The sequence below is a fragment of the Pseudochaenichthys georgianus genome, chromosome 1 (assembly GCF_902827115.2).
Source record: "Pseudochaenichthys georgianus chromosome 1, fPseGeo1.2, whole genome shotgun sequence".
NCBI classification, from domain to species: domain Eukaryota; kingdom Metazoa; phylum Chordata; class Actinopteri; order Perciformes; family Channichthyidae; genus Pseudochaenichthys; species Pseudochaenichthys georgianus.
Window position 1 is genome coordinate 20,196,898 of NC_047503.1, and position 22,960 is coordinate 20,219,857.

The 22,960-nt window shown below is 45.7% G+C and overlaps 1 long non-coding RNA gene and 4 other non-coding genes across 5 annotated transcripts in view; 1 reads left to right on the forward strand and 4 right to left on the reverse strand.

The window, feature by feature from the left end:
- LOC139434510 (uncharacterized) overlaps positions 1–22,960 on the forward strand; it is a 385,392-nt gene that overhangs the window by 142,304 nt on the left and 220,128 nt on the right. The window lies entirely within an intron of this gene.
- LOC117455822 (small nucleolar RNA U3) lies at positions 6,870–7,084 on the reverse strand. Its single transcript, XR_004553179.1, has one exon. It is a non-coding gene; the product is annotated as a small nucleolar RNA U3 (small nucleolar RNA).
- Positions 9,728–9,942, reverse strand: LOC117455826 (small nucleolar RNA U3). Its single transcript, XR_004553183.1, has one exon. It is a non-coding gene; the product is annotated as a small nucleolar RNA U3 (small nucleolar RNA).
- Positions 19,820–20,034, reverse strand: LOC117455817 (small nucleolar RNA U3). The gene has a single exon (XR_004553178.1). It is a non-coding gene; the product is annotated as a small nucleolar RNA U3 (small nucleolar RNA).
- Positions 21,702–21,916, reverse strand: LOC117455834 (small nucleolar RNA U3). The gene has a single exon (XR_004553186.1). It is a non-coding gene; the product is annotated as a small nucleolar RNA U3 (small nucleolar RNA).

Genomic DNA, 22,960 nt, shown 5'->3' on the forward strand with positions numbered 1-22,960 from the left:
CGTTTTCTCTCTCCATTGACCGGAAGTAGATCATCATGTTGCAGCCCAGGAGCCGGGTTGTAACATATGGGGGCTCGTTGCTTTGGACCTGGGAACGTTTTATAATGGATGTCCGTTGTGGGGACGGATTTCGCACAGCTGTTGTCGCTGAGTGCGGCTGATTTTTTGGGAGTAGCGTTACGGAGGTAAGTGTTTTGCAGTTTTGATTGCAGGGGGAATGTGTGGCAGCGAGTATGAACACAGTCATGTTAGTTACCGTGGTTTCTGTCCCTGTTAGGTTTAGTATGGTCTTCCTTGGCCAGGCCGCCGTGCGCGCCACATAGCAAGACAGCGCGCGCACAGGACAGAGGAGATGAGACGTGGCTTCTTCCTCCGACCTGTAAGGAGGGGGGAATAAGCCAGCCAGGGTGATCACTCTCGACTCTAAAAGAGTTGTGATGACCTTAGGCATGAAGCCGGGTTAGGGCGTAAAACAAATGAACTGCCATCTCCTTGGATCCGGAGGCATGACGGAGCCATATGCCCCTTTCACACCAGCGCCTTTTCAGCTCCGGCTCGGAGCTAGAGCCTGAAAAGCGCCGGGTTTTCCAGTTCACACCGGAGCTGCGCCGGCTCTTAGCTCCGGAATCCGCTTCATTTCCAGCTCCAAAAAATTGTCGGTCCAGAAGCAAGAGCTTTGGAGCTAAGAGGCGACGTCGCTTACATCTCTCTTACGTCGAGGCGTGCAGGAAACTAAACCCACCTCCCATGGGTCGACTGTTATGCCTGCCTACAAGCAGTAGTGCCTATAAACACACTTTATAAAGTCAGGCAACACTAACCAGGCTTCGTGTGATTCTGTTTATTTGTACCTTACTTTGACCATCCGTTCGCTGTTATCGATCATTGTGGAGAGAGGTAGACGTGTTGTTTTGTATTATTGCAGCTATCGGATGCAAGTAGTCAGTTTAGCTTCGGTTGCTATGCCAACATCACCCGTTTGATACCAGAGAAACTTTCATAACAGCGTTGTGATACCAAACAGTGTCAATTCAGACTGACACACATTCACTTAGGCTAAGGGGAACTGGGGATATGCATCAGCTGCTTGTGTGAGTCGGACAGTGAATACTTAAGAGCGGCCGCTGCAGTGGGAGCTAACGGGAGAATAAACTCCTGTGGAAGAGCAGCACTGCAGCGGTCGGTAAATGCTGCAGAAACACATTAATAAACAATGAACCACGGCACTCTGGAGAAAAGTATAAGGTTGGAGAAGTCGTTATTCAATTTATTCTGGCTTCGTGTGATTAAAAGCAACACGATCATCGACCCGACGTTGTTGTTGTTGTGAGCTGCCGTAATGGCTGCCGGTGGGGGGCAAATCAGCGATGTAAACGGTGACGTCATGACGCAGCAAGGGCAGCTCTGGGGCGCCAGTGGGCGGTGTGCACAGAGCGGGAGCTGAAAAGGGAAACCGGAGCTGAACCAGAAAAGCTCCCGCTCGGAGCTAGAAACTGAAAAGCGCTGGTGTGAAAGCCGCAATAGAGAGAGCAGACAAATCACTCACCATTTTCTCTGATAGAGCCAAAAGTAGTACTACTTTGGCTGAACACAGTTTAAGGGGAACCTGATCAGGTTCAAATGGGGCTTTGCTTTAGTGCGCGCAACACCAAAGCCAAATCCCACTGAGGCGCCAGTGTGCGTGACACAGGTCTGAGTCTCAATACTCCTCGCATACAATGGCTGCTGCGTTCTGCGAGCCCCTCGGTTAAATTCGCCGGGAATATACATTGCTGTGATGGAGAGCAACGTGTGTGCGCGCCCAGAACAGCAGCCGCCTGGCTTCGTTCAGAAGCTGCGCAGATCGTACTCCTCCCTGGTGATTGAGGTAGGCTGCTTCCATAGCCGTGGCCTGTTGTCTGTGCACTTTTAGGCAAAAGGGCTGCGAGGGAGTTTCCACACGCTGCATTTCACTCCGTCTCTCATCATGAGGCGCGTACACACGCCCAGAGGATGAGAGGTGTGTATGCTGTCCACACGAGGCGTTATAACGGTGCCCGTGGATTTATTATGACCGTGTGTTGGAGGCATATCTGGGACAGAGGAATGCCGCAAGCTCTGCAGTTTATAAACCAATAGGTTAAACACAGCAGGCTTCTGCAGCGAATGAACCACCTGTTGGAGTGTCCCCCTGTTGGAAGAGACCCCGGGGGATCATCACGTGACCAGCTGACGCCAACGCCGAGCAGCTGCGTCACGGAGAGGGCTGTGTGGGTTGTGACATGCCGGAGGAGAGCTGTCAGTTTCTCCACTCGCTGCCGCGAGAGCCGCGCTCTGCTGGCTGAGTTTAATTCCACTCCCAGATAACATTTGTCTGAGAGGGAAGAGGACAGCTCTTCTTCCAATTTATTATGAAACCCAGGCTTTGACAGATGCGAGATGTACCGTCTGTAAAGCGACTTCCTCCCTGGAGCTAGCCAGCAAATAGCAGGTCGTCCAGAGGAAACCACACTCTCATCCCTCCTCTGTGTAGTGGCTCCAGCCTTCTCTACACAAAATGGGAGGAGCCAGGAAATATCCGAACGGCAGACGATTGTCTGGTCTGATATTCCCTGAAATGAGAAAACGCAGGAATTTACTGTGTTTCGGGATGAGGGGTACGTGGAAGTATGCGTCCTTCAGGTGGAAGTGAGTCCTCGGAGGCTCTCGCGGAACAGACCAGGAGCGGGGGAGCCTCCCTCCCTTTTGACTCGCCGCCGGGAAACCCTGTCTCTGGGGTGGCGGGGGAGCGGAGACGTGGGACGGAGCCCCTGCAGCCGCCGAAGGGCGCTGACGCGGCTGCTGCGGACGTTGATGCCGCTGTGGCAGCTCAGCCGGCTGGAGCCAGCTTTACATGCTGGCGAATGTCGTTCGCCTGTTCCGCGGCCGTCTTCATGGACTCCACCATGGCGTGGAACTGGGGTCCGAGCAGCCCGTCAGGGCTGATTGGAGCGTCCAGTAGCACTTTTCTGGCCGTCTCCGTAACAGACGCCTACTTCAGCCCGAGGTGGCGCTGGATCTGTGTCACCCACGCGGAAATCCTCGCCTGGGAGACAGCGACGGACGCACGCAGACGCCGTGCTGGCCGCCTTGCTGATTTCCTCTGCCTTGGTGGTGGAACGCTCTACCAGTGTCCCCACCGAGTTGGAGAGCCGCGCGATGTTATTCGCCGCCGCGCTGTGGTGACGGAGAGGGGGAAAGCATGTTCGGCCGCCAAGCTGGCACCCTGCTCCGACTCTGTCTCCCCCGTCCGGGGGAGAGGAGGGAGGGGAGAACCGAACGGTGAACCGTGGAGGGAGGCGGGGCAGGAGTTGCTTTTCTTCTGACTCCTGCCCGGCACTCGGCCCCAGGGATACGAGGCCCCGTCCGTGGGCTCGTAAGCCTGGATGGGCCAATCGTCCTCCTCGGCCACAGCAGCAAGAGCGTCCGCTCTCTGCTTCCTGTCGCCCGAGGGGAGACGAGTGCAGTGTGTGCATGCTACCTGCTGGTTTAGAGCCGCGTACGCGTGCTCTGACCCCAGGCAGGATTCACATACTGCTTTTATCTCTGCTGGTCATAACTCATTATGAACCCAGAGTCACATGAGGGACCATCACGGACACAGTTGTCATGATGATTCTCAATTGCTGTGCTTCAGTAACTGTGCTGGTTTGCTGAAGAAAAGAGGGAGCAGATTGCCGGGCCAGGCGCCACGAGGGGGCATTGCCCCCTCAGTTGTATTCTTTGCCCCCTCACTTTGAGCATCATTCATCCATCAAAAAGTACAATAAATGTCACAATTATTAAATAATAACTTTAAATAATTATCTTGCCCAATACACGTTACTACGTTTAGATCAGATATGTGGGCAGGCAGTCAAGCAACATGTAAAAAAGCCTCCACTCCAAGTGAGCTTGTAGTCTTTATGTTAGCGTGTGTGCTTAGCTGTAAACAGAGTCGGATGGGTGACAAAAACTACCCCTTTTTCCGGGCAGAGTGCCCGTTTTCGGTGGTTGGTGCCCGGTTGAAACTCCCGGAAATGTTCCCATTTTTGAACGTGCGTTAAAAAAAATAGAGCAAGGTGAAATCAAATGTTATATATATGTCAGTAAAAACAGAGTAACAGTGTTGTGCCTGTTTGTAGCGTTAGCATATTTCTTCTTCTACTACTACTTCTTCTTCTTCTTATTTTTTCTTTAATGGCGAATCGCTTGGAGCATATATCGCCACCTACTGTTGATTTATTAAATGTTTATATTAAATCCTTGTCCTCAGACCAGTGTTTTTGAGGAACTTGAAGATCAGCTTGTTTACTTCATTTCTTTATTTACTTTCGTATATTGACTTGAAATCCATGTCCTTGATGTTATGTTGTTCCTGTGCAGTTTTCAGAATGAGTCTTTGTCTGTTATAATCCGGGCAGCTAAAAAATACATTATGTAATTTTTCTCCCCAATTTTCGGCACCCCAATGGGTTGATGCGCCCTTAGCATTCGCCTATACTGCCTATGCCAAGGGCCGGCCAAGGTGAAAACAATATGACATCAACAAAAAATAAGACAGACAACTACAGATAGCACCACACATGATGGTTAGCCTACAGGCAGCCCTATTATTTAGGGCTGCCTGTATGGATCAGGTTTTTGCCAAAGCGAGCCCTTTTACTAGAATAATAATATGTTATGTATTATATCAACCGTATTGGTACAATGAGCGACATCTAGTGACGGATTTTGGAACATTGATTTGATTTTTCTCATGGCAGTTAGACTCTAGAGACAAACCAGGGGACTTTATTTGTATTCTGTGTCTGTCCATTTGGTGTAGTATTTTATCTAATATTACATTTGGTTTATATATTAGTCACTTTCTTATGAAATGCCAGGTTTTAGGCCTTGATTTGAACATTCAATCCTGAAAATAAAAAATCAACCAGATTAATGTTTTTTAAACCTGACTAGAGGTAAGTAAATCTGTATAGGAAGACGAGTTAAGGGATAGATGAGAAAAGGTTATGGTATAATTACAGAGCCTGTCAATTTATAAATTGAGGAAATCAATGTTAGCCTGTTAACCAGTGGTGTAGTGGGCGTTGGACGTGGGGGTACGCCGTACCCCCACTTATTTGAAGCATGATTTCTTTTTTTAATAGTCAAATACATCTAAAATCATTGCCAGTGTTATCAGTTGCAAGTGTGTGTTTGTTGTAATAATGACGAAAACATAATAGGCAGATTTCACAGTAATTATAATAAAAACGTAGCTCAAGCATTTATGCAACTTGATTTGAAGCGTGTGTGTGTGTGTGAGATGGGCAGCACACAGCATTTTTATTATTTGTCCCACGTCCCACAAATTGTGACTATGTCTCGCATTTGAGTGATAGTCGCGCAGAAAGGCCGGATCGGTTCGCTGACAGCCGGCACCGGCCTTTATTATTATATTGTCTAAACGGCAGCATGTAAGTTGCGCTGACAGGCGACACAGAGGTCCCCCCCCCCGTTGACAGTTCACGAGCGCGTCCATAGTGTCTCCCGTCCACCCACCACCCCCCACCCCTGCCCCGTCCACCCAATAAAAAAATCCCCACTACACCACTGCTGTTAACCAAAGTGCAGCCATCTATATATCAACTATCTACTATCTATTATTAAAGATCAGAGGAAAATAACAGAACGAGAGGGGTAAATCCGGAATAAAAATAAAGAAGCAAAGAGATTGTAGAGCAGTGAGAAGGAAAAAAGCTTGGTGTGTCAATTCATTACATTGCCAGTATTTTTCGTTGTTGTGAAAAAAAAATCGCCCCCTCGGATTTTTTAACAGCCCCCTCAGTCATTTCATCCTGGAGCCGGGCCTGGCCGGGCCACCTTCCTATTTATACCGGAAGGAGGCCCGAGGGTGGGGTCCACCTAGCGGGTGAGCGTGGACTACAAGTGTTTCAGTGCTGCGCGGGGGCGCAGAGGGATAACCCAATAGCGATAGCCTTACGGCCCGTCCACACAGCGGCGTGCGTTGACGCTTCCCCATTCACTTTGAATGGGGTGACGTCACTTTTAGCCGAAATGCATCGTGGGAAGCGACGTGGAACGTAGCTGGCGTGTCTCGCTGCAAAAGTTGAGCAATGTTCAACTTTTGACGAGGCGAGGCGTCAGCCAATCGAATCATATGCCAGTACAAGCTCTAGCCAATCAAACCGCTACTTGTGTGTCAGGGGCGGGAGATTCATGTGATTGGTTGTTGGTCGAGTGTCAGACACGCCCGCCGGCAAGCGTCAACGCACGCCGCTGTGTGGACGGGCCGTTAGAGGGCGAAGCCATATACGAAATAGAACTTTCACGTAAGTTAAACTATGCCTGTATCAGATTCAAGTTAAAGCCCAGAAACAGTGACCTCTATAGGAGAACACAGCAAATAGCTGCAGAAAAAAACAAGCACAGTTCATTCCGCAGCTGCTGAGGACACAGCAACGAGGTGAAATTGACCATGTGACTCTGAATTGAACAACACTGATTTTAGCCTGTATCAAAACTTAAATTACAGCTAAAACACTGGCTTTAAACAGAGCTGACAGAGCTTCAAAGTTGAACATTTGGACAAACAAAAGGCGTACTGACTATGTGTGCTGTGGAGTCTGGAGCTCAAACAACGACTTTTCCTCACAGCACTGTTTAAGTGTACCTGTTTTCTAGAATAAGGGCTGCATTAAGTCAAAGACCAAATCACTAGCGACAACGAGGGCTCCCACTGACTGGATTAAATAATGTCTGATGAAAATGTTACGAGCTGACGAAATATTTGAACATATGGAGACATAAAACATGTCACAGTATTTACCTATTTAAGAAGTTTTTATATTGTACTGATACTGACTACCACTCTGATCATATCCCCTTCCTCAATACTCCCGAAGAAGCAAAGAACGATCATCAATGACAGAGAGCATATGAACTGAATCATTACTCTGTGTCCGCTTCACGCTCAGAAGGGAATATCACGTCTCATCATCGTGGGTAGCGAGACCAATCACTTTAGAAACACATTTCTCAAGTCAGAAACTATAGAAATGATCCCTGAAAGTATAGTCTTAGTTTGTTGAAGGGTGAAAACTGCATCTCATGCACAGGAAACGTACTATCACTGAGGTTTCCTGTCTAACAATAATAAACGTGTCCATTTCGTCAAGTCATGTGATTGATGTTATTAACAGCAATGCAAGTTAGCTTGTGGCAAAGCATCAATTATCCTTATGATAAACAGTAAGACCTTTCACGTAAGTTAAACTATGCCTGTATCAGATTCAAGTTAAAGCCCAGAAACAGTGACCTCTATAGGTGAACACAGCAAATATCTGCAGGGAAAAACAAGCACAGTTCATTCTGCAGCTGCTGAGGACACAGCAACGAGGTGAAATTGACCATGTGACTCTGACTTGAACAACACTGATTTTAGCCTGTATCAACACTTCAATTACAGCTAAAACACTGGCTTTCAACAGAGCTGACAGAGCTTCAAAGTTGAACATTTGGACAAACAAAAGGCGTACTGACTATGTGTGCTGTGGAGTCTGGAGCTCAAACAACGACTTTTCCTCACAACACTGTTTAAGTGTACCTGTTTTCTAGAATAAGGGCTGCGTTAAGTCAAAGACCAAATCACTAGCGACAACGAGGGCTCCCACTGACTGGATTAAATAATGTCTGATGAAAATGTTACGAGCTGAAGAAATATTTGAACATATGGAGACATAAAACATGACATCAATTATCCTTATGATAAACAGTAAGACCTTTACGGCCCGTCCACACAGCGGCGTGCGTTGACGCTTGCCGGCGGGCGTGTCTGACACTCGACCAACAACCAATCACATGAATCTCCCGCCCCAGACACACAAGCACGCGGTTTGATTGGCTAGACTCGAGCTTGTACTGGCATATGATTCGATTGGCTGACACCTCCGTCGAGGCATCAAAAGTTGAACATTGCTCAACTTTTGAAGCGAGCAACGCCAGCAACGCTCCACGTCGCTTCCCAAAATGCAGTTCGGCTAAAAGTGACGTCACCCCATTCAAAGTGAATGGGCAGAAGCGTTGGAAGCTTCAACGCACGCCGCTGTGTGGACGGGCCGTTAACGTAAGTTAAAGGGATAGTGGAAATTGAACCACAAATAGTTTCGTTTAACTTATATACAAGCATAATTACGTACCAAAACAATCACACCTGATTAAAAAAATATAATAATTGCCTTACGCATGTTAGAAGCACTTTATTGCAGCTTCCCCGAACTTTTTTAGAAACGAAATGATCGATTCAGCCAAACCGGAAGTGAGGAAAACTCAGGAAGACGAAACGATAACAAACCATGGCGTCTATGCAGAATGAACGTGGAAGGGCAAATATACCAGACAAAGAAGAAGGATTGTACGACGTATCCAGTGATGATAGCGAGTCAGAAACATCCTCTCGGCTTTCCTGCGAAAATGTAGTTTTAGGAACTGAATCTGAATCCGGTTCAGTAAGCGACGATGGTGAGAATATTGAGCCAGACGATGGACCATTACGTCCTTATTTGTTCGAGCCCGAGGAGATGGAGTTAGTTCACGGCATGGGCAATGGCGAGGATGACCAGGACCAGGCGCCAGATGACGCACCCCTACGCACAAATAATCTTGACTGGTAGGTCCCCAAGCATAGCTCACGCTAGGCGCTATATTGCAAAAGTTGGCATGCATGCACAGTAGGCCTATGGCTATGCCCGAGGATGACTGCATGTAGGGTACATTTCATAACATACCAGGGTCAGGTTCACATAAATTATCTTGTCACATTTATTATTGTATATGTAACAGCCTTATGGGCATTAATTACATGAATACATTTAAATTAATTGTATACTAGCATGATATACAGCTAGAGCCAATCGGTCTTTTGACGTAGTATGGTCCTAATCCTAGGCTAACCAGGCTGCCTGTCAAGTGTAGGCTGTACTCACAGTACTGTTAGTCTATCATGTCTATATGATGACTGTAGTGTACACATTCGACACTGTGTACCGGATTATCGGATGACGAGGCCTCCGGTCGCTTAATCGACAGGCAATAAATGGCGTTGTACACAATGGTACAGCATTAACAGCAATGCAAGTTAGCTTGTGGCAAAGCATCAATTATCCTTATGATAAACAGTAAGACCTTTCACGTAAGTTAAACTATGCCTGTATCAGATTCAAGTTAAAGCCCAGAAACAGTGACCTCTATAGGTGAACACAGCAAATATCTGCAGGGAAAAACAAGCACAGTTAATTCTGCAGCTGCTGAGGACACAGCAACGAGGTGAAATTGACCATGTGACTCTGACTTGAACAACACTGATTTTAGCCTGTATCAAAACTTAAATTACAGCTAAAACACTGGCTTTAAACAGAGCTGACAGAGCTTCAAAGTTGAACATTTGGACAAACAAAAGGCGTACTGACTATGTGTGCTGTGGAGTCTGGAGCTCAAACAATGACTTTTCCTCACAACACTGTTTAAGTGTACCTGTTTTCTAGAATAAGGGCTGCGTTAAGTCAAAGACCAAATCACTAGCGACAACGAGGGCTCCCACTGACTGGATTAAATAATGTCTGATGAAAATGTTACGAGCTGACGAAATATTTGAACATATGGAGACATAAAACATGTCACAGTATTTACCTATTTAAGAAGTTTTTATATTGTACTGATACTGACTACCACTCTGATCATATCCCCTTCCTCAATACTCCCGAAGAAGCAAAGAACGATCATCAATGACAGAGAGCATATGAACTGAATCATTACTCTGTGTCCGCTTCACGCTCAGAAGGGAATATCACGTCTCATCATCGTGGGTAGCGAGACCAATCACTTTAGAAACACATTTCTCAAGTCAGAAACTATAGAAATGATCCCTGAAAGTATAGTCTTAGTTTGTTGAACGGTGAAAACTGCATCTCATGCACAGGAAACGTACTATCACTGAGGGTTCCTGCCTAACAATAATAAACGTGTCCATTTCGTCAAGTCATGTGATTGATGTTATTAACAGAAATGCAAGTTAGCTTGTGGCAAAGCATCAATTATCCTTATGATAAACAGTAAGACCTTTCACGTAAGTTAAACTATGCCCTGTAGTGGACATTTTTTATTATATCATTCTTATTATATCCTTCATATGCTTAAACCAAATGCTTCTTATTTCCTGATGTGCTTTTACCATTATTATTCTATTATATTCTCTTATGGGTTTATTCCCAGGGGCTGCAAGGTCACAGCTGTTTTGGCGACTGGGAGACTCATACACAGTCACACAAGAACCGTTATGCTATCTGCTCAAGGCCAGAAGGTGTCTCATAACAATTTCGCCGTGTGAACACAAGAGTTATAACATTTCCACTCTTTTCATATATAATCTCTGCTTTTTCATTGTACTGCTCACTCTCAGGCAGACTTCTTATACTCTGTCAGACTTGTGACATATTTAATTATTGTATCGTCTATTTGAAGCTTCAAATAAATAACCAAAAGACAGCTTTTCTCAATTCACCATTTATTTGTTTTGATCATTTTGACTTGTACTCTCCAGCCGTGTTGGGTCCTAGATTTCCATAACAAATGGCGTTGTCGGCAGGATCTCTGTATGTTCGATTGGGAACACCTCTGGACGCTGGTGGCTGCTAGCTCCGGGATCTTTGGATCCTCCTCTACCTCGACAGAAACCGTACGGGACGAGGGGACCAGCGCGAGGGGTGGAACCGATTGACTTCACGAGATCCAACGAACTAAAAGGGGCTTTCAATACTGGGTGAGATGTACAAAGTCTAAATTGTTTAAAGTTAAACGTAATTAAAGTCGACATGACATTTATGAGAGGGACTGCTCGAAAGTAGGATATTTGGGATATCTGGGTCATCGACGGATGAAAAAATAGTGTTTTGGTAACACTTTAAAGACTTTGTTATGGGAGCAAAGCAGGGTAGGGGATTTGTACATTCTCCTGGGGGTCCGATTGTGGATGTCATGCGAGCAAAATATGGTGAAGACAGTCTGTCTAAATTAAATATATGGATGGAAATGTTCGGATTTCCTAAGGGAGGTTTTTTTGAGTAAATTAAAAATCAAGAACCTAAAAAGAATGAATTACAAGAGTATGGAGATGGGATGAAAAGGAAGAGTACAATTAAAGTAAAAGACTTGGAAAAACTGGACACTCATAAAAAGTGTTTAAAATACTGGGAGGATGAAGCAGAGTGCCGTGAAAGAAGGCAATTGGCCGCGGCAATATAAAAGATACAGGATGATGATAAGGGTGAAAAGGAAGATAAAAAGTGTTTTGTGTTACCTCCACAATATAAACCACATGCTTCCCTTTATCCTCTGTTTTCAGGCGTGCGGGACCCTCTCCCTCACCTAAGTTCCCCATTCCCCCCTTCCTCCCCCCATCTGCTACCTGCTGAGGAGGCTGCTGGAGGGGCTGCTGCTGCTGGACCAGAGGTCAACATACCAGCCGCCGCTGGAGAAGCTGCACAGCAAGACACACAGAGAGGGAGCAGAGACGAAGAGAGACAGAGAAAAGAAAATGAAGAAGAAGAAGCAGGACTGAAAAAGATCCATGACAAGAGAGAGAAAAAGAAAAGAGATGCAAAGAAAGCTGAACTCTACAGAAAAGAACACCTCCAAAAAGGAATAACTACATACTCCCCTTTCCCCGGCCAGCTGACCATGGTCCAGGCTATTACAACCACCTGGACCCAAGGTGAGGGCCAGGGCAGAGGGAACCGAGGGGGTTTCCGAGGCCGGGGAGGAAAAGGCAGAGGACGAGGAAGAGACCGCAATAACTACAATCGCTGTTTTAACTGCGGACAGACGGGTCATCGGATCGCTGAATGCCCACACGAGAAGCAGAAAAAGAACTTTTGATCGGATAAATCGGACCACAACAAAGACAATTCTTCAAACTGACAGTCGAGGGAGGGAGTGGAGGAGGAGGGAATTCGGTCCGAGGAGACGGACCCCATGCCAGCAGCTTCTAACCAGGGAAGTGACACACACACACACACACACACACACACACACACACACACACACACACACACACACACACACACACACACACACACACGCATCATACATGCTATTGAGAAATTAGAAGAATTAGAGAACATGTCTGTGGTTAAAAAGGAAAGGGCAGATTTGCCTGAATGCAAATTTAGTGATAGATTTATTCATGTGCTGGGTAACTGTAAAGGAGAAGTTTCTGTACCACTTCAGAGTAGAGATAACGGTGTTGACAGTAATCCATTTCCCACATCAGTAAAAAACAGTTATTTTATCATCTGTCTGCCCAACACATTTACTGGGCAGAGATCTGATTCTCCGGTTCGGCTTGGACCTCATTTTTCCACAAATGAGGGTCTTAAAGTCCGACAGCCATCTCCTACGATGGTTCAAAAAAGTGTCATTTGATGATAAATAACTGGTGAATGTGTATCAATGGGCTGCTGACATATCCTGATTCTCAGGAGTTGTTGCGTTTGACTGATCAACGTGTTTTTCCACATGCTGTGTGGAGGCTTCTCATTTTGCATTGTACTGCTAACGTGGTTGAAGGATCCGTGTAAATGCTATGATGAGAGTTGTTCTGTTGGAATGTGTGAATGATGAGCTCATGTTTAAAAATGTATTGGAATTTGCTGGGTAGCGCTATCTCTGTTAGACTCACACACACACACACACACACACACACACACACACACACACACACACACACACACACACACACACACACACACACACACACAAGACACAACCAGCTGTGTCAAATCCCAGGGGCGGTCCACACATTTCACTAGCCAGGGGGCCCACTGATAGATGGAGGGATTTGGGTCCAATCGTTAAAGATTGGGAGTCAGTCACTGATTGGGCACCTACACACACAGAATATGTCATGTACTCTATGTCACGTGACGTGTATCAAATGAAAATGTGCACGAACGTAGCCGTTCTGCGCACATTGCTGTTGGTTGAGGATGATGAAGTAATTCTCATGTCTCTGAGCTTCCTGCCGCGCTTTCAGATGTGCCATACTCACTCTGGGCAGCTCACAGATATGACGTAGGGTTAATGTTCACGTTCCGTCCCGTGCCCATTTAAACGTGAAGCTGTTGATGGCATTCGGCCAGTGTTTACCTCTCTGCTTAAACAAGGGGTCATTATTCCGTGTAACGATTCCAGTGTCTCCTGTCAAAAAGATCAGAGACAAACCTCCTGACGAGTGGAGATTTGTCCAGGATTTACGATGTAAATGCAGCTGTGCATGCACGCTCGTCCGGAATCTTTAAGTTGATTACTCCAAAAGTTCCAACTTGTTTTACCGTATAATTTAAGTGTAATCTTAAATTGTATGTACTTAATTACCACATGTTGAACATGAACACATGTTTTTAAGTTGACAACCATTTATAAATTAAGTTGCTCCAAATAATATTTTATTCAATAGGGTTTTTCTCTTAGCTTTTTCATGTTTTTGCCTTTAAAGAAAGAAATTAATTGATTCCACAACAAAAATATTAGGCAATTCACTTTTTATTTTTGAACTGCAGGTGTTTATTTCAACACATGATGTTTCAAAAGGAGAGACTTCATTTAGTTTGATTTGCCTGAAGACGGTGAGGAACACGACTGTGTTGCCGTACTTTCCATTGTGTGCACACCTAGACCGGACTTAAAAGACGTTCCTCTGACCAACGCTGACCTCATTTTGTATGTTGATGGGTCTGCCTCTCGCGACCAAGGGGGCACTAATTGGGTGGGTTTTTCTGTTGTTTCAGATTCTGCTGTACTCCGTTCTGGACCGCTTCCATGTCACCTATCAGCACAGGCAGCAGAGCTCATCGCACTAACTGAAGCCTGCACGTTTGCAGAAGGCAAAACCGTGACTATTTACACTGACTCACGATATGCTTTCGGGGTAGTACACGATTTTGGGGCTATTTGGAAGTGTAGACAATTTCTGAAATCTGATGGCAAACCAGTACTTAACCATGTACTGGTTGCAGGCTTACTAGACGCCATTCTGCTCCCATCTGAGGTTGCAGTCTGTAAATGTGCCGCACACGCAAGCAGTACAGACCCAGTTTCCCTAGGAAATGCGTCTGCTGACTTAGCCGCAAAGGCAGCTGCCCTGATTCCTCTCGCACCTCACGCACACTCATTTATTAAAATCCCTGTCTCCTCCTTCACTGACAAAATGTCATCACTGACTTCCATGCAGCAGCTAGCTACGCCAGTTGAGAAGGCTCAATGGAAGGCTGCTGGGGCTGTTTTTGACCCAAAATCCAGCACCTGGGTTGGTCCAAATTCCAATCCATGTCTTCCCAGACATTTTTTCCCTCATTTCGCTAAATTGACACATGGGTGAGATCATGTGTCAAAAGGGGGGATGTTAGAGTCTATCAATCAGGAGTGGTTCACAAGGGGATTCACAGTAACAGCTCAAAAGCACTGTGAAGCATGCCTAATCTGCATTATGCATGGGGGTGGGTGGGGTGGAAAGAGAGAACGGCACAATCAAAAACAAACCAGCCCCTGTGAACCAGGGTGTGCCGCAAGGTTCAGTGCTCGGCCCCCTTCTATTTAACATCTACATGCTCCCCCTCGGTGAAATCATCCGCCGACATGGTCTCAACTTTCACTCCTACGCCGACGACACCCAACTCTACATCAGTACCAATCCATCATCCCAGCTACCCCCACTGTCACTTGTCAACTGCCTCAGCGACATCCAAGCCTGGATGTCAAAAATCTACTTAAACTTAACAATAACAAAACAGAGCTCATGGTCGTGGCCCCAAAAACACTGCTCCGGAAGGTTGGAGATCTGCTCCTCACCATCGATGGCGGCGCCATCCACCCTTCCCCTGAGGTTCGCAGCCTGGGCGTCACTCTGGACTCTAGCCTCACCTTCAACTCCCACATCAGGTCTACAGTCAAAACTGCTTTCTTTCACCTACGAAACATCTCCAGACTCCGGCCCTCTCTCCCCGACCCCGTTGCAGAAACATTAATTCATACCTTCATCTCCTCTCGTCTGGACTACTGCAATGGAGTTCTGTTCGGGGTCACCAGCAAAGCCCTGGACAGGCTCCAGTACGTCCAGAACTCTGCAGCCAGGCTCCTCACCCACACTAAACCCTGGCAACACATCACCCCCACCCTCATCCACCTTCACTGGCTCCCGGTCAAGTCACGCATCCAGTACAAACTCCTCCTGCTAACCTACACATCTCTCCACTCCCTAGCCCCTCCATACATCTCTGACCTCCTTCAGCCCTACACCCCCTCTCGTCACCTGCGGTCCTCTGACAAAGGGCTGCTCTCCATCCAGCGCTCCAAGCTAAAAACATTTGGCAACAGAGCCTTCAGTGTCGCAGCCCCCACCCTCTGGAATTCTCTGCCCTCTGCAATCAGGAATGCAGACACTCTGGACACCTTTAAAAAACACCTCAAACACCATCTGTTCACTCAGGCCTTCGGCCTCAACTAAATTATAGTCACTTATTTCCTGCTATTGCTCTGTATGTCTATTATTACCTTTTGTTTTGTTACTTCTCACTGTAAAGCGTCCTTGGGTTTCGTGAAAGGCCCTATATAAATTTAAATTATTATTATTATTATTAAAATGCTCTGCAGACACAGGTCTGTCATGGACACAAGCTCTGCCCATTGTGCTGATGTACATGAGGATGCGGAAAAGAACACAGAGTCAACTCAGCCCATTTGAAATCCTTTTTGGGGCTCCTCCACAGATTGGACTCAAGGCTCCAGGATGTCCTCTTCCCTCCACAACTTTGTGTGAGGATGCTATGTTGTCATATTGTGTTAACCTATCATCCACTTTAGCAGACATCCGACGTCAGGTAGCCGCAGCCTTGCCTACTCCTGCCACTGGTCCGCTTCACCGCCTTCAACCTGGCGACTTCGTGCTGATCAAGGGCGACTTCGTGCTGATCAAGGATTTCCGGAGAAAGAGCTGGAAATCCAATCGTTGGCAAGGTCCCTACCAGGTGCTTCTCGTCACCCAGACAGCGGTCAAGGTCGCCGAGAGAGCTACATGGGTCCACGCTAGCCACTGCAAGGTCGTAGTCACAGGAAAGGAGAAACGGTAGAAGGAGACGACAACAAGTGACGTGTCCAAGTCACCAACAGATGACAACAAGTGACATGTCCAAGTCACCAACAGAAACAGAGGACAACAAGTGACGTGTCCTAGTCACCACCAGCACCACACTTGCACTACATACACCAAAACACACTACACACAAGGTGTCACGCGCGAGTGCCAGATGAGCGGTTTCATATGCTCTCTGGTTCCTCGTTTGTGTTATCAGTGTGCGAAGTCTGACTGTCCGTGTCACGAAATCGACCGAGAGAATACACTCACACACACCATGGAACATTTCCCCCTCGTGATGAGGGCTCGCCTGGAGAGACGACAACGCAACCGTGAGCAATGTGAATACTACTGGAGAGCCTGGACACTCATAGAATGGTTCCTCTGCATACTTGCCATGATAGTTGTGTTAGGACTAGTCCTATATGTTATGTATCCATGGTCAGCATACAGCATGTTAGCCAAAATCGAGGTATCTAAGAGGTACATGGGGAAAGGAGGGCGAACCATATGGGTCGAGGGGCTGGGGAAAGCAGGGCGAACCACATGGGTCGAGGGGCTGGTCAAGACAGGGATTGGTAACATTACTCTATGGGATGGGGAAGATAGCACAGTGCAGTTAGACCCGTGCAACTACATGCATTGCCCCGACCCTAAGAAACTGGGGGGGGCAGACGCCTACATTTGCTATGTCGAGAGTGACAGTCACACCGCCACTCACTGCTCGGGGGGCTGGACTTTTGTTTTATGGACCACCGCGCACACCGATTGGGGTTATACCTTATGGGACGACAAAACAAACATCAAAGGGAGATTGTCTATCTCCAAGGTCAATTCATCGAGCCCCGTTATCCTGTTGCAACTACAGGCTGCCCAGATATCAGACAAGGGTTATTTTGTTGTCTGTATGTATGTATCCGGCGCCGACCCGTGTGGCACATTTTACATAGATATCGCGCCCAAAACTCAGACCCCGGAAAAACGTAAGCAACCTTTGACACTGTTGACATCCATAGGTACATCTACATTTAATCTATACATAGGCGATAACGACCATAGCAACATTGATGTGGTTCAGACCAGTAATGGGATCACCGGTAACGTCTGGTGGCACACTCTGAGATCATTCTTGCAGGCCGCAGGACAAAATGGGTCATGTTATGCATGCACCCTTTTCCCCCAGGACTCATCAATGTCCGTGCCAGTTCGTCCGCGCTCTCTGACCCAGGTTGAACACCTCTGTGCGTTTATGGCTCTGACAAGGCCCATCAAGGGTGAAGACAGCGTAACCGAGTGGCGTTATGCTAGGCAGCTTCCCCCACCATGCAGTAATCGGTCTAACTCCTCTTTGCGTGCATCCACGCTTGACACCACATACGCAAAGTACCAACCCGTCAGCCATGTGCACCCTAGTCATTTGAGAGGGATGAAACACAGCCTATGCATCCAGAGAGTTTACCACAAAACGTCTCTTACACCACCTTATTTTTTCCTAGGCACTACTACTGGTTGTACCCGTATCCTACGGAACACGTGCAGTTACGGTGCTTACAAAATCTCGTATTGTCACATATCTGGTGCCCCTGAAAGAATCCTTTCTAACGTAGCATTCCCTGATGTTAAACATATTTCCCTCCAACTGGCGTGGCCCAGTGATGCTGGGTTTAGCGCGCCACAAGATTACGTTTGGTTGTGCAGCGACAAGCTCTATCAAGTTCTGGCTCCCCTCTGGATAGGTACATGCACTCTAGTGGATTTGAATCCAGCAGTCACTGTACTCACGTCCTTAATGCACACGACACATCATTACCCAGAGTTCCAACACCCCGACCACCACAAGGTAAAAAGAGATCTGACGTCCGCTGGAGCTAAATTCATGGGTGGCCTGTTCCCATGGTGGGGTACAGTAAACAATGCCCATAAAATAGATACCTTACACATCCGGCTAGAGAATCTCACTTATGAGACGACGCAAGGCTTCCAGGCATTGCCCCCATTCATAATAGCCTCTAGGAACATGCTCATGCAGCACCAATTTGCTCTTGACCTTTTGTTCGCCTCAAAGGGTGGCCTGTGTCATGTGATCGGTGACTCCTGTTGCACTTACATTCCCGACGCCACCAAGAACATCACTGACACCGTGCTGCATCTTAACAACCTGTTAGCTGACATGAAAGCTGATGACATATCCAACGCAGGTGGCTGGGACTGGTGGTCCTGACTTACATCAGGCGGGTGGGAAGCATGGCTGGCTAGGATAGTTACACCCCTGGCGATCATTTTTGGCCTATTAATCAGTTGTACCTGTTTGATTATCCCAATACTGAAGAAGTGCGTTTCCAGCATGGTATCCTCAGCTTTCGTTCAGTATACTACTATTCCATTACACGACAATCCTTTGCGCCACAGTGAGATAGACCAGCTAGAATCAGAAGAGTCTGATTCCGATTTATCAATATAATCATGTGTGTATCTCCTCTCTTATGCTTACATTATATTGGAGTCTGTCCTCCACAAAGACAGCCAGTTTTCTATGATATATTTGTGATGTGTTTACTTAAACCAGCGATGGAGTGTATTCATTGATGTGTTATATCAGTCTATCCTGTCATTTGTTTTTTTTATTGATCAAGTATGATCAAAAGGGGAGACTGTAGTGGACATTTTTTATTATATCATTCTTATTATATCCTTCATATGCTTAAACCAAATGCTTCTTATTTCCTGATGTGCTTTTACCATTATTATTCTATTATATTCTCTTATGGGTTTATTCCCAGGGGCTGCAAGGTCACAGCTGTTTTGGCGACTGGGAGACTCATACACAGTCACACAAGAACCGTTATGCTATCTGCTCAAGGCCAGAAGGTGTCTCATAACAATTTCGCCGTGTGAACACAAGAGTTATAACATTCCCACTCTTTTCATATATAATCTCTGCTTTTTCATTGTACTGCTCACTCTCGGGCAGACTTCTTATACTCTGTCAGACTTGTGACATATTTAATTATTGTATCGTGTATTTGAAGCTTCAAATAAATAACCAAAAGACAGCTTTTCTCGATTCACCATTTATTTGTTTTGATCACTTTGACTTGTACTCTCCAGCCGTGTTGGGTCCTAGATTTCCATAACAGCCTGTATCAGATTCAAGTTAAAGCCCAGAAACAGTGACCTCTATAGGTGAACACAGCAAATATCTGCAGGGAAAAACAAGCACAGTTCATTCTGCAGCTGCTGAGGACACAGCAACGAGGTGAAATTGACCATGTGACTCTGACTTGAACAACACTGATTTTAGCCTGTATCAAAACTTAAATTACAGCTAAAACACTGGCTTTAAACAGAGCTGACAGAGCTTCAAAGTTGAACATTTGGACTAACAAAAGGCGTACTGACTATGTGTGCTGTGGAGTCCTCACAACACTGTTTAAGTGTACCTGTTTTCTAGAATAAGGGCTGCGTTAAGTCAAAGACCAAATCACTAGCGACAACGAGGGCTCCCACTGACTGGATTAAATAATGTCTGATGAAAATGTTACGAGCTGACGAAATATTTGAACATATGGAGACATAAAACATGTCACAGTATTTACCTATTTAAGAAGTTTTTATATTGTACTGATACTGACTACCACTCTGATCATATTCCCTTCCTCAATACTCCCGAAGAAGCAAAGAACGATCATCAATGACAGAGAGCATATAAACTGAATCATTACTCTGTGTCCGCTTCACGCTCAGAAGGGAATATCACGTCTCATCATCGTGGGTAGCGAGACCAATCACTTTAGAAACACATTTCTCAAGTCAGAAACTATAGAAATGATTCCTGAAAGTATAGTCTTAGTTTGTTGAAGGGTGAAAACTGCATCTCATGCACAGGAAACGTACTATCACTGAGGGTTCCTGCCTAACAATAATAAACGTGTCCATTTCGTAAAGTCATGTGATTGATGTTATTAACAGCAATGCAAGTTAGCTTGTGGCAAAGCATCAATTATCCTTATGATAAACAGTAAGACCTTTAACGTAAGTTAAACTATGCCTGTATCAGATTCAAGTTAAAGCCCAGAAACAGTGACCTCTATAGGTGAACACAGCAAATAGCTGCAGGGAAAAACAAGCACAGTTCATTCTGCAGCTGCTGAGGACACAGCAACGGTGAAATTGACCATGTGACTCTGACTTGAACAACACTGATTTTAGCCTGTATCAAAACTTAAATTACAGCTAAAACACTGGCTTTAAACAGAGCTGACAGAGCTTCAACGTTGAACATTTGGACTAACAAAAGGCGTTCTGACTATGTGTGCTGTGGAGTCTGGAGCTCAAACAACGACTTTTCCTCACAACACTGTTTAACTGTACCTGTTTTCTAGAATAAGGGCTGCGTTAAGTCAAAGACCAAATCACTAGCGACAACGAGGGCTCCCACTGACTGGATTAAATAATGTCTGATGAAAATGTTACGAGCTGACGAAATATTTGAACATATGGAGACATAAAACATGTCACAGTATTTACCTATTTAAGAAGTTTTTATATTGTAGTGATACTTAGTGATGTTATGTATTGCGCCGAGGCTTCGGAGCGTGTGTCGAGTAATCCCCGAAGCTTTTTGTGAAGCACGTACCGAGGCTTGTATCGTTTTGGGCCAGTGACGTCACCGATGACAAACGAAGCCTCGCTGCCTGTCGATACCACGTGACTGCTTCAGGAAGCGATTCAGATCGGTTGAACCGTTGAACCACAACGCTCATAATACCCATGGATGTATACTAAGAACCATATTACCCCTCCTGTACCCGGGCCCGGTGACACGATGGAATCAAGAGAGCTCAGACCCTCACTCATATAGAGGTCGGAACATGTCATAAGTATGCTATAAATAGATACAAGCATAAATAAATGTAGGAATAAAAATATCAATAAATACAGGAATACATATGTTGCAGTGTTTTCAGGGAGCTTTAGTGTGTGTGCTGTGGCTCAGCTGGAAAGCAGTTGACTCACGAGCGCAGGGTTCCTGGTTCGACGACTGAACAATACGTATTTTTTGTTATTTATAAAAGCTACAGCTAAATGAGATAATGTAGTTAATAAATGTATTCTTTGATATGGTTTAGCCTTTCTCAGGCTACAACATGGTTAAGTTTACGAATATTATTAAGGAATATAAATCCCTCTTTGCAATGTTTACCAGCCTCCTTAGGCTTTTCAATCACAATCATTAAACTGGAATAAATACAATATTGTTAACATGAAAATATGATTTTCTGTTCGTTGTTTAGAGTTATTCTAAGGCTTTACTCATTGGGAACTCGGTATGAGATAGAGCACACTGTTGAGATGTCCAATCTGCCTGTTTTACACACTTTGACCAACAGGGGGGTTTGTGTTCAAATGAAGCCCATGATAAAGCCTCATGAGATGAACCCTTTTGCGAACCAATTGGCTGGAAAGCTTCAAAGCTTCATAAGGCTTCATCTCGCCATCACTACTGATACTGACTACCACTCTGATCATATTCCCTGCCTCAATACTCCCGAAGAAGCAAAGAACGATCATCAATGACAGAGAGCATATGAACTGAATCATTACTCTGTGTCCGCTTCACGCTCAGAAGGGAATATCACGTCTCATCATCGTGGGTAGCGAGACCAATCACTTTAGAAACACATTTCTCAAGTCAGAAACTATAGAAATGATCCCTGAAAGTATAGTCTTAGTTTGTTGAAGGGTGAAAACTGCATCTCATGCACAGGAAACGTACTATCACTGAGGGTTCCTGCCTAACAATAATAAACGTGTCCATTTCGTCAAGTCATGTGATTGATGTTATTAACAGCAATGCAAGTTAGCTTGTGGCAAAGCATCAATTATCCTTATGATAAACAGTAAGACCTTTACGGCCCGTCCACACAGCGGCGTGCGTTGACGCTTGCCTGCGGGCGTGTCTGACACTCGACCAACAACCAATCACATGAATCTCCCGCCCCAGACACACAAGCACGCGGTTTGATTGGCTAGACTCGAGCTTGTACTGGCATATGATTCGATTGGCTGACACCTCCGTCGAGGCGTCAAAAGTTGAACATTGCTCAACTTTTGAAGCGAGCAACGCCAGCAACGCTACACGTCGCTTCCCAAAATGCAGTTCGGCTAAAAGTGACGTCACCCCATTCAAAGTGAATGGGCAGAAGCGTTGGAAGCTTCAACGTACGCCGCTGTGTGGACGGGCCGTTAACGTAAGTTAAACTATGCCTGTATCAGATTCAAGTTAAAGCCCAGAAACAGTGACCTCTATAGGTGAACACAGCAAATAGCTGCAGGGAAAAACAAGCACAGTTCATTCTGCAGCTGCTGAGGACACAGCAACGAGGTGAAATTGACCATGTGACTCTGACTTGAACAACACTGATTTTAGCCTGTATCAAAACTTAAATTACAGCTAAAACACTGGCTTTAAACAGAGCTGACAGAGCTTCAAAGTTGAACATTTGGACAAACAAAAGGCGTACTGACGATGTGTGCTGTGGAGTCTGGAGCTCAAACAACGACTTTTCCTCACAACACTGTTTAAGTGTACCTGTTTTCTAGAATAAGGGCTGCGTTAAGTCAAAGACCAAATGACTAGCGACAACGAGGGCTCCCACTGACTGGATTAAATAATGTCTGATGAAAATGTTACGAGCTGAAGAAATATTTGAACATATGGAGACATAAAACATGTCACAGTATTTACCTATTTAAGAAGTTTTTATATTGTAC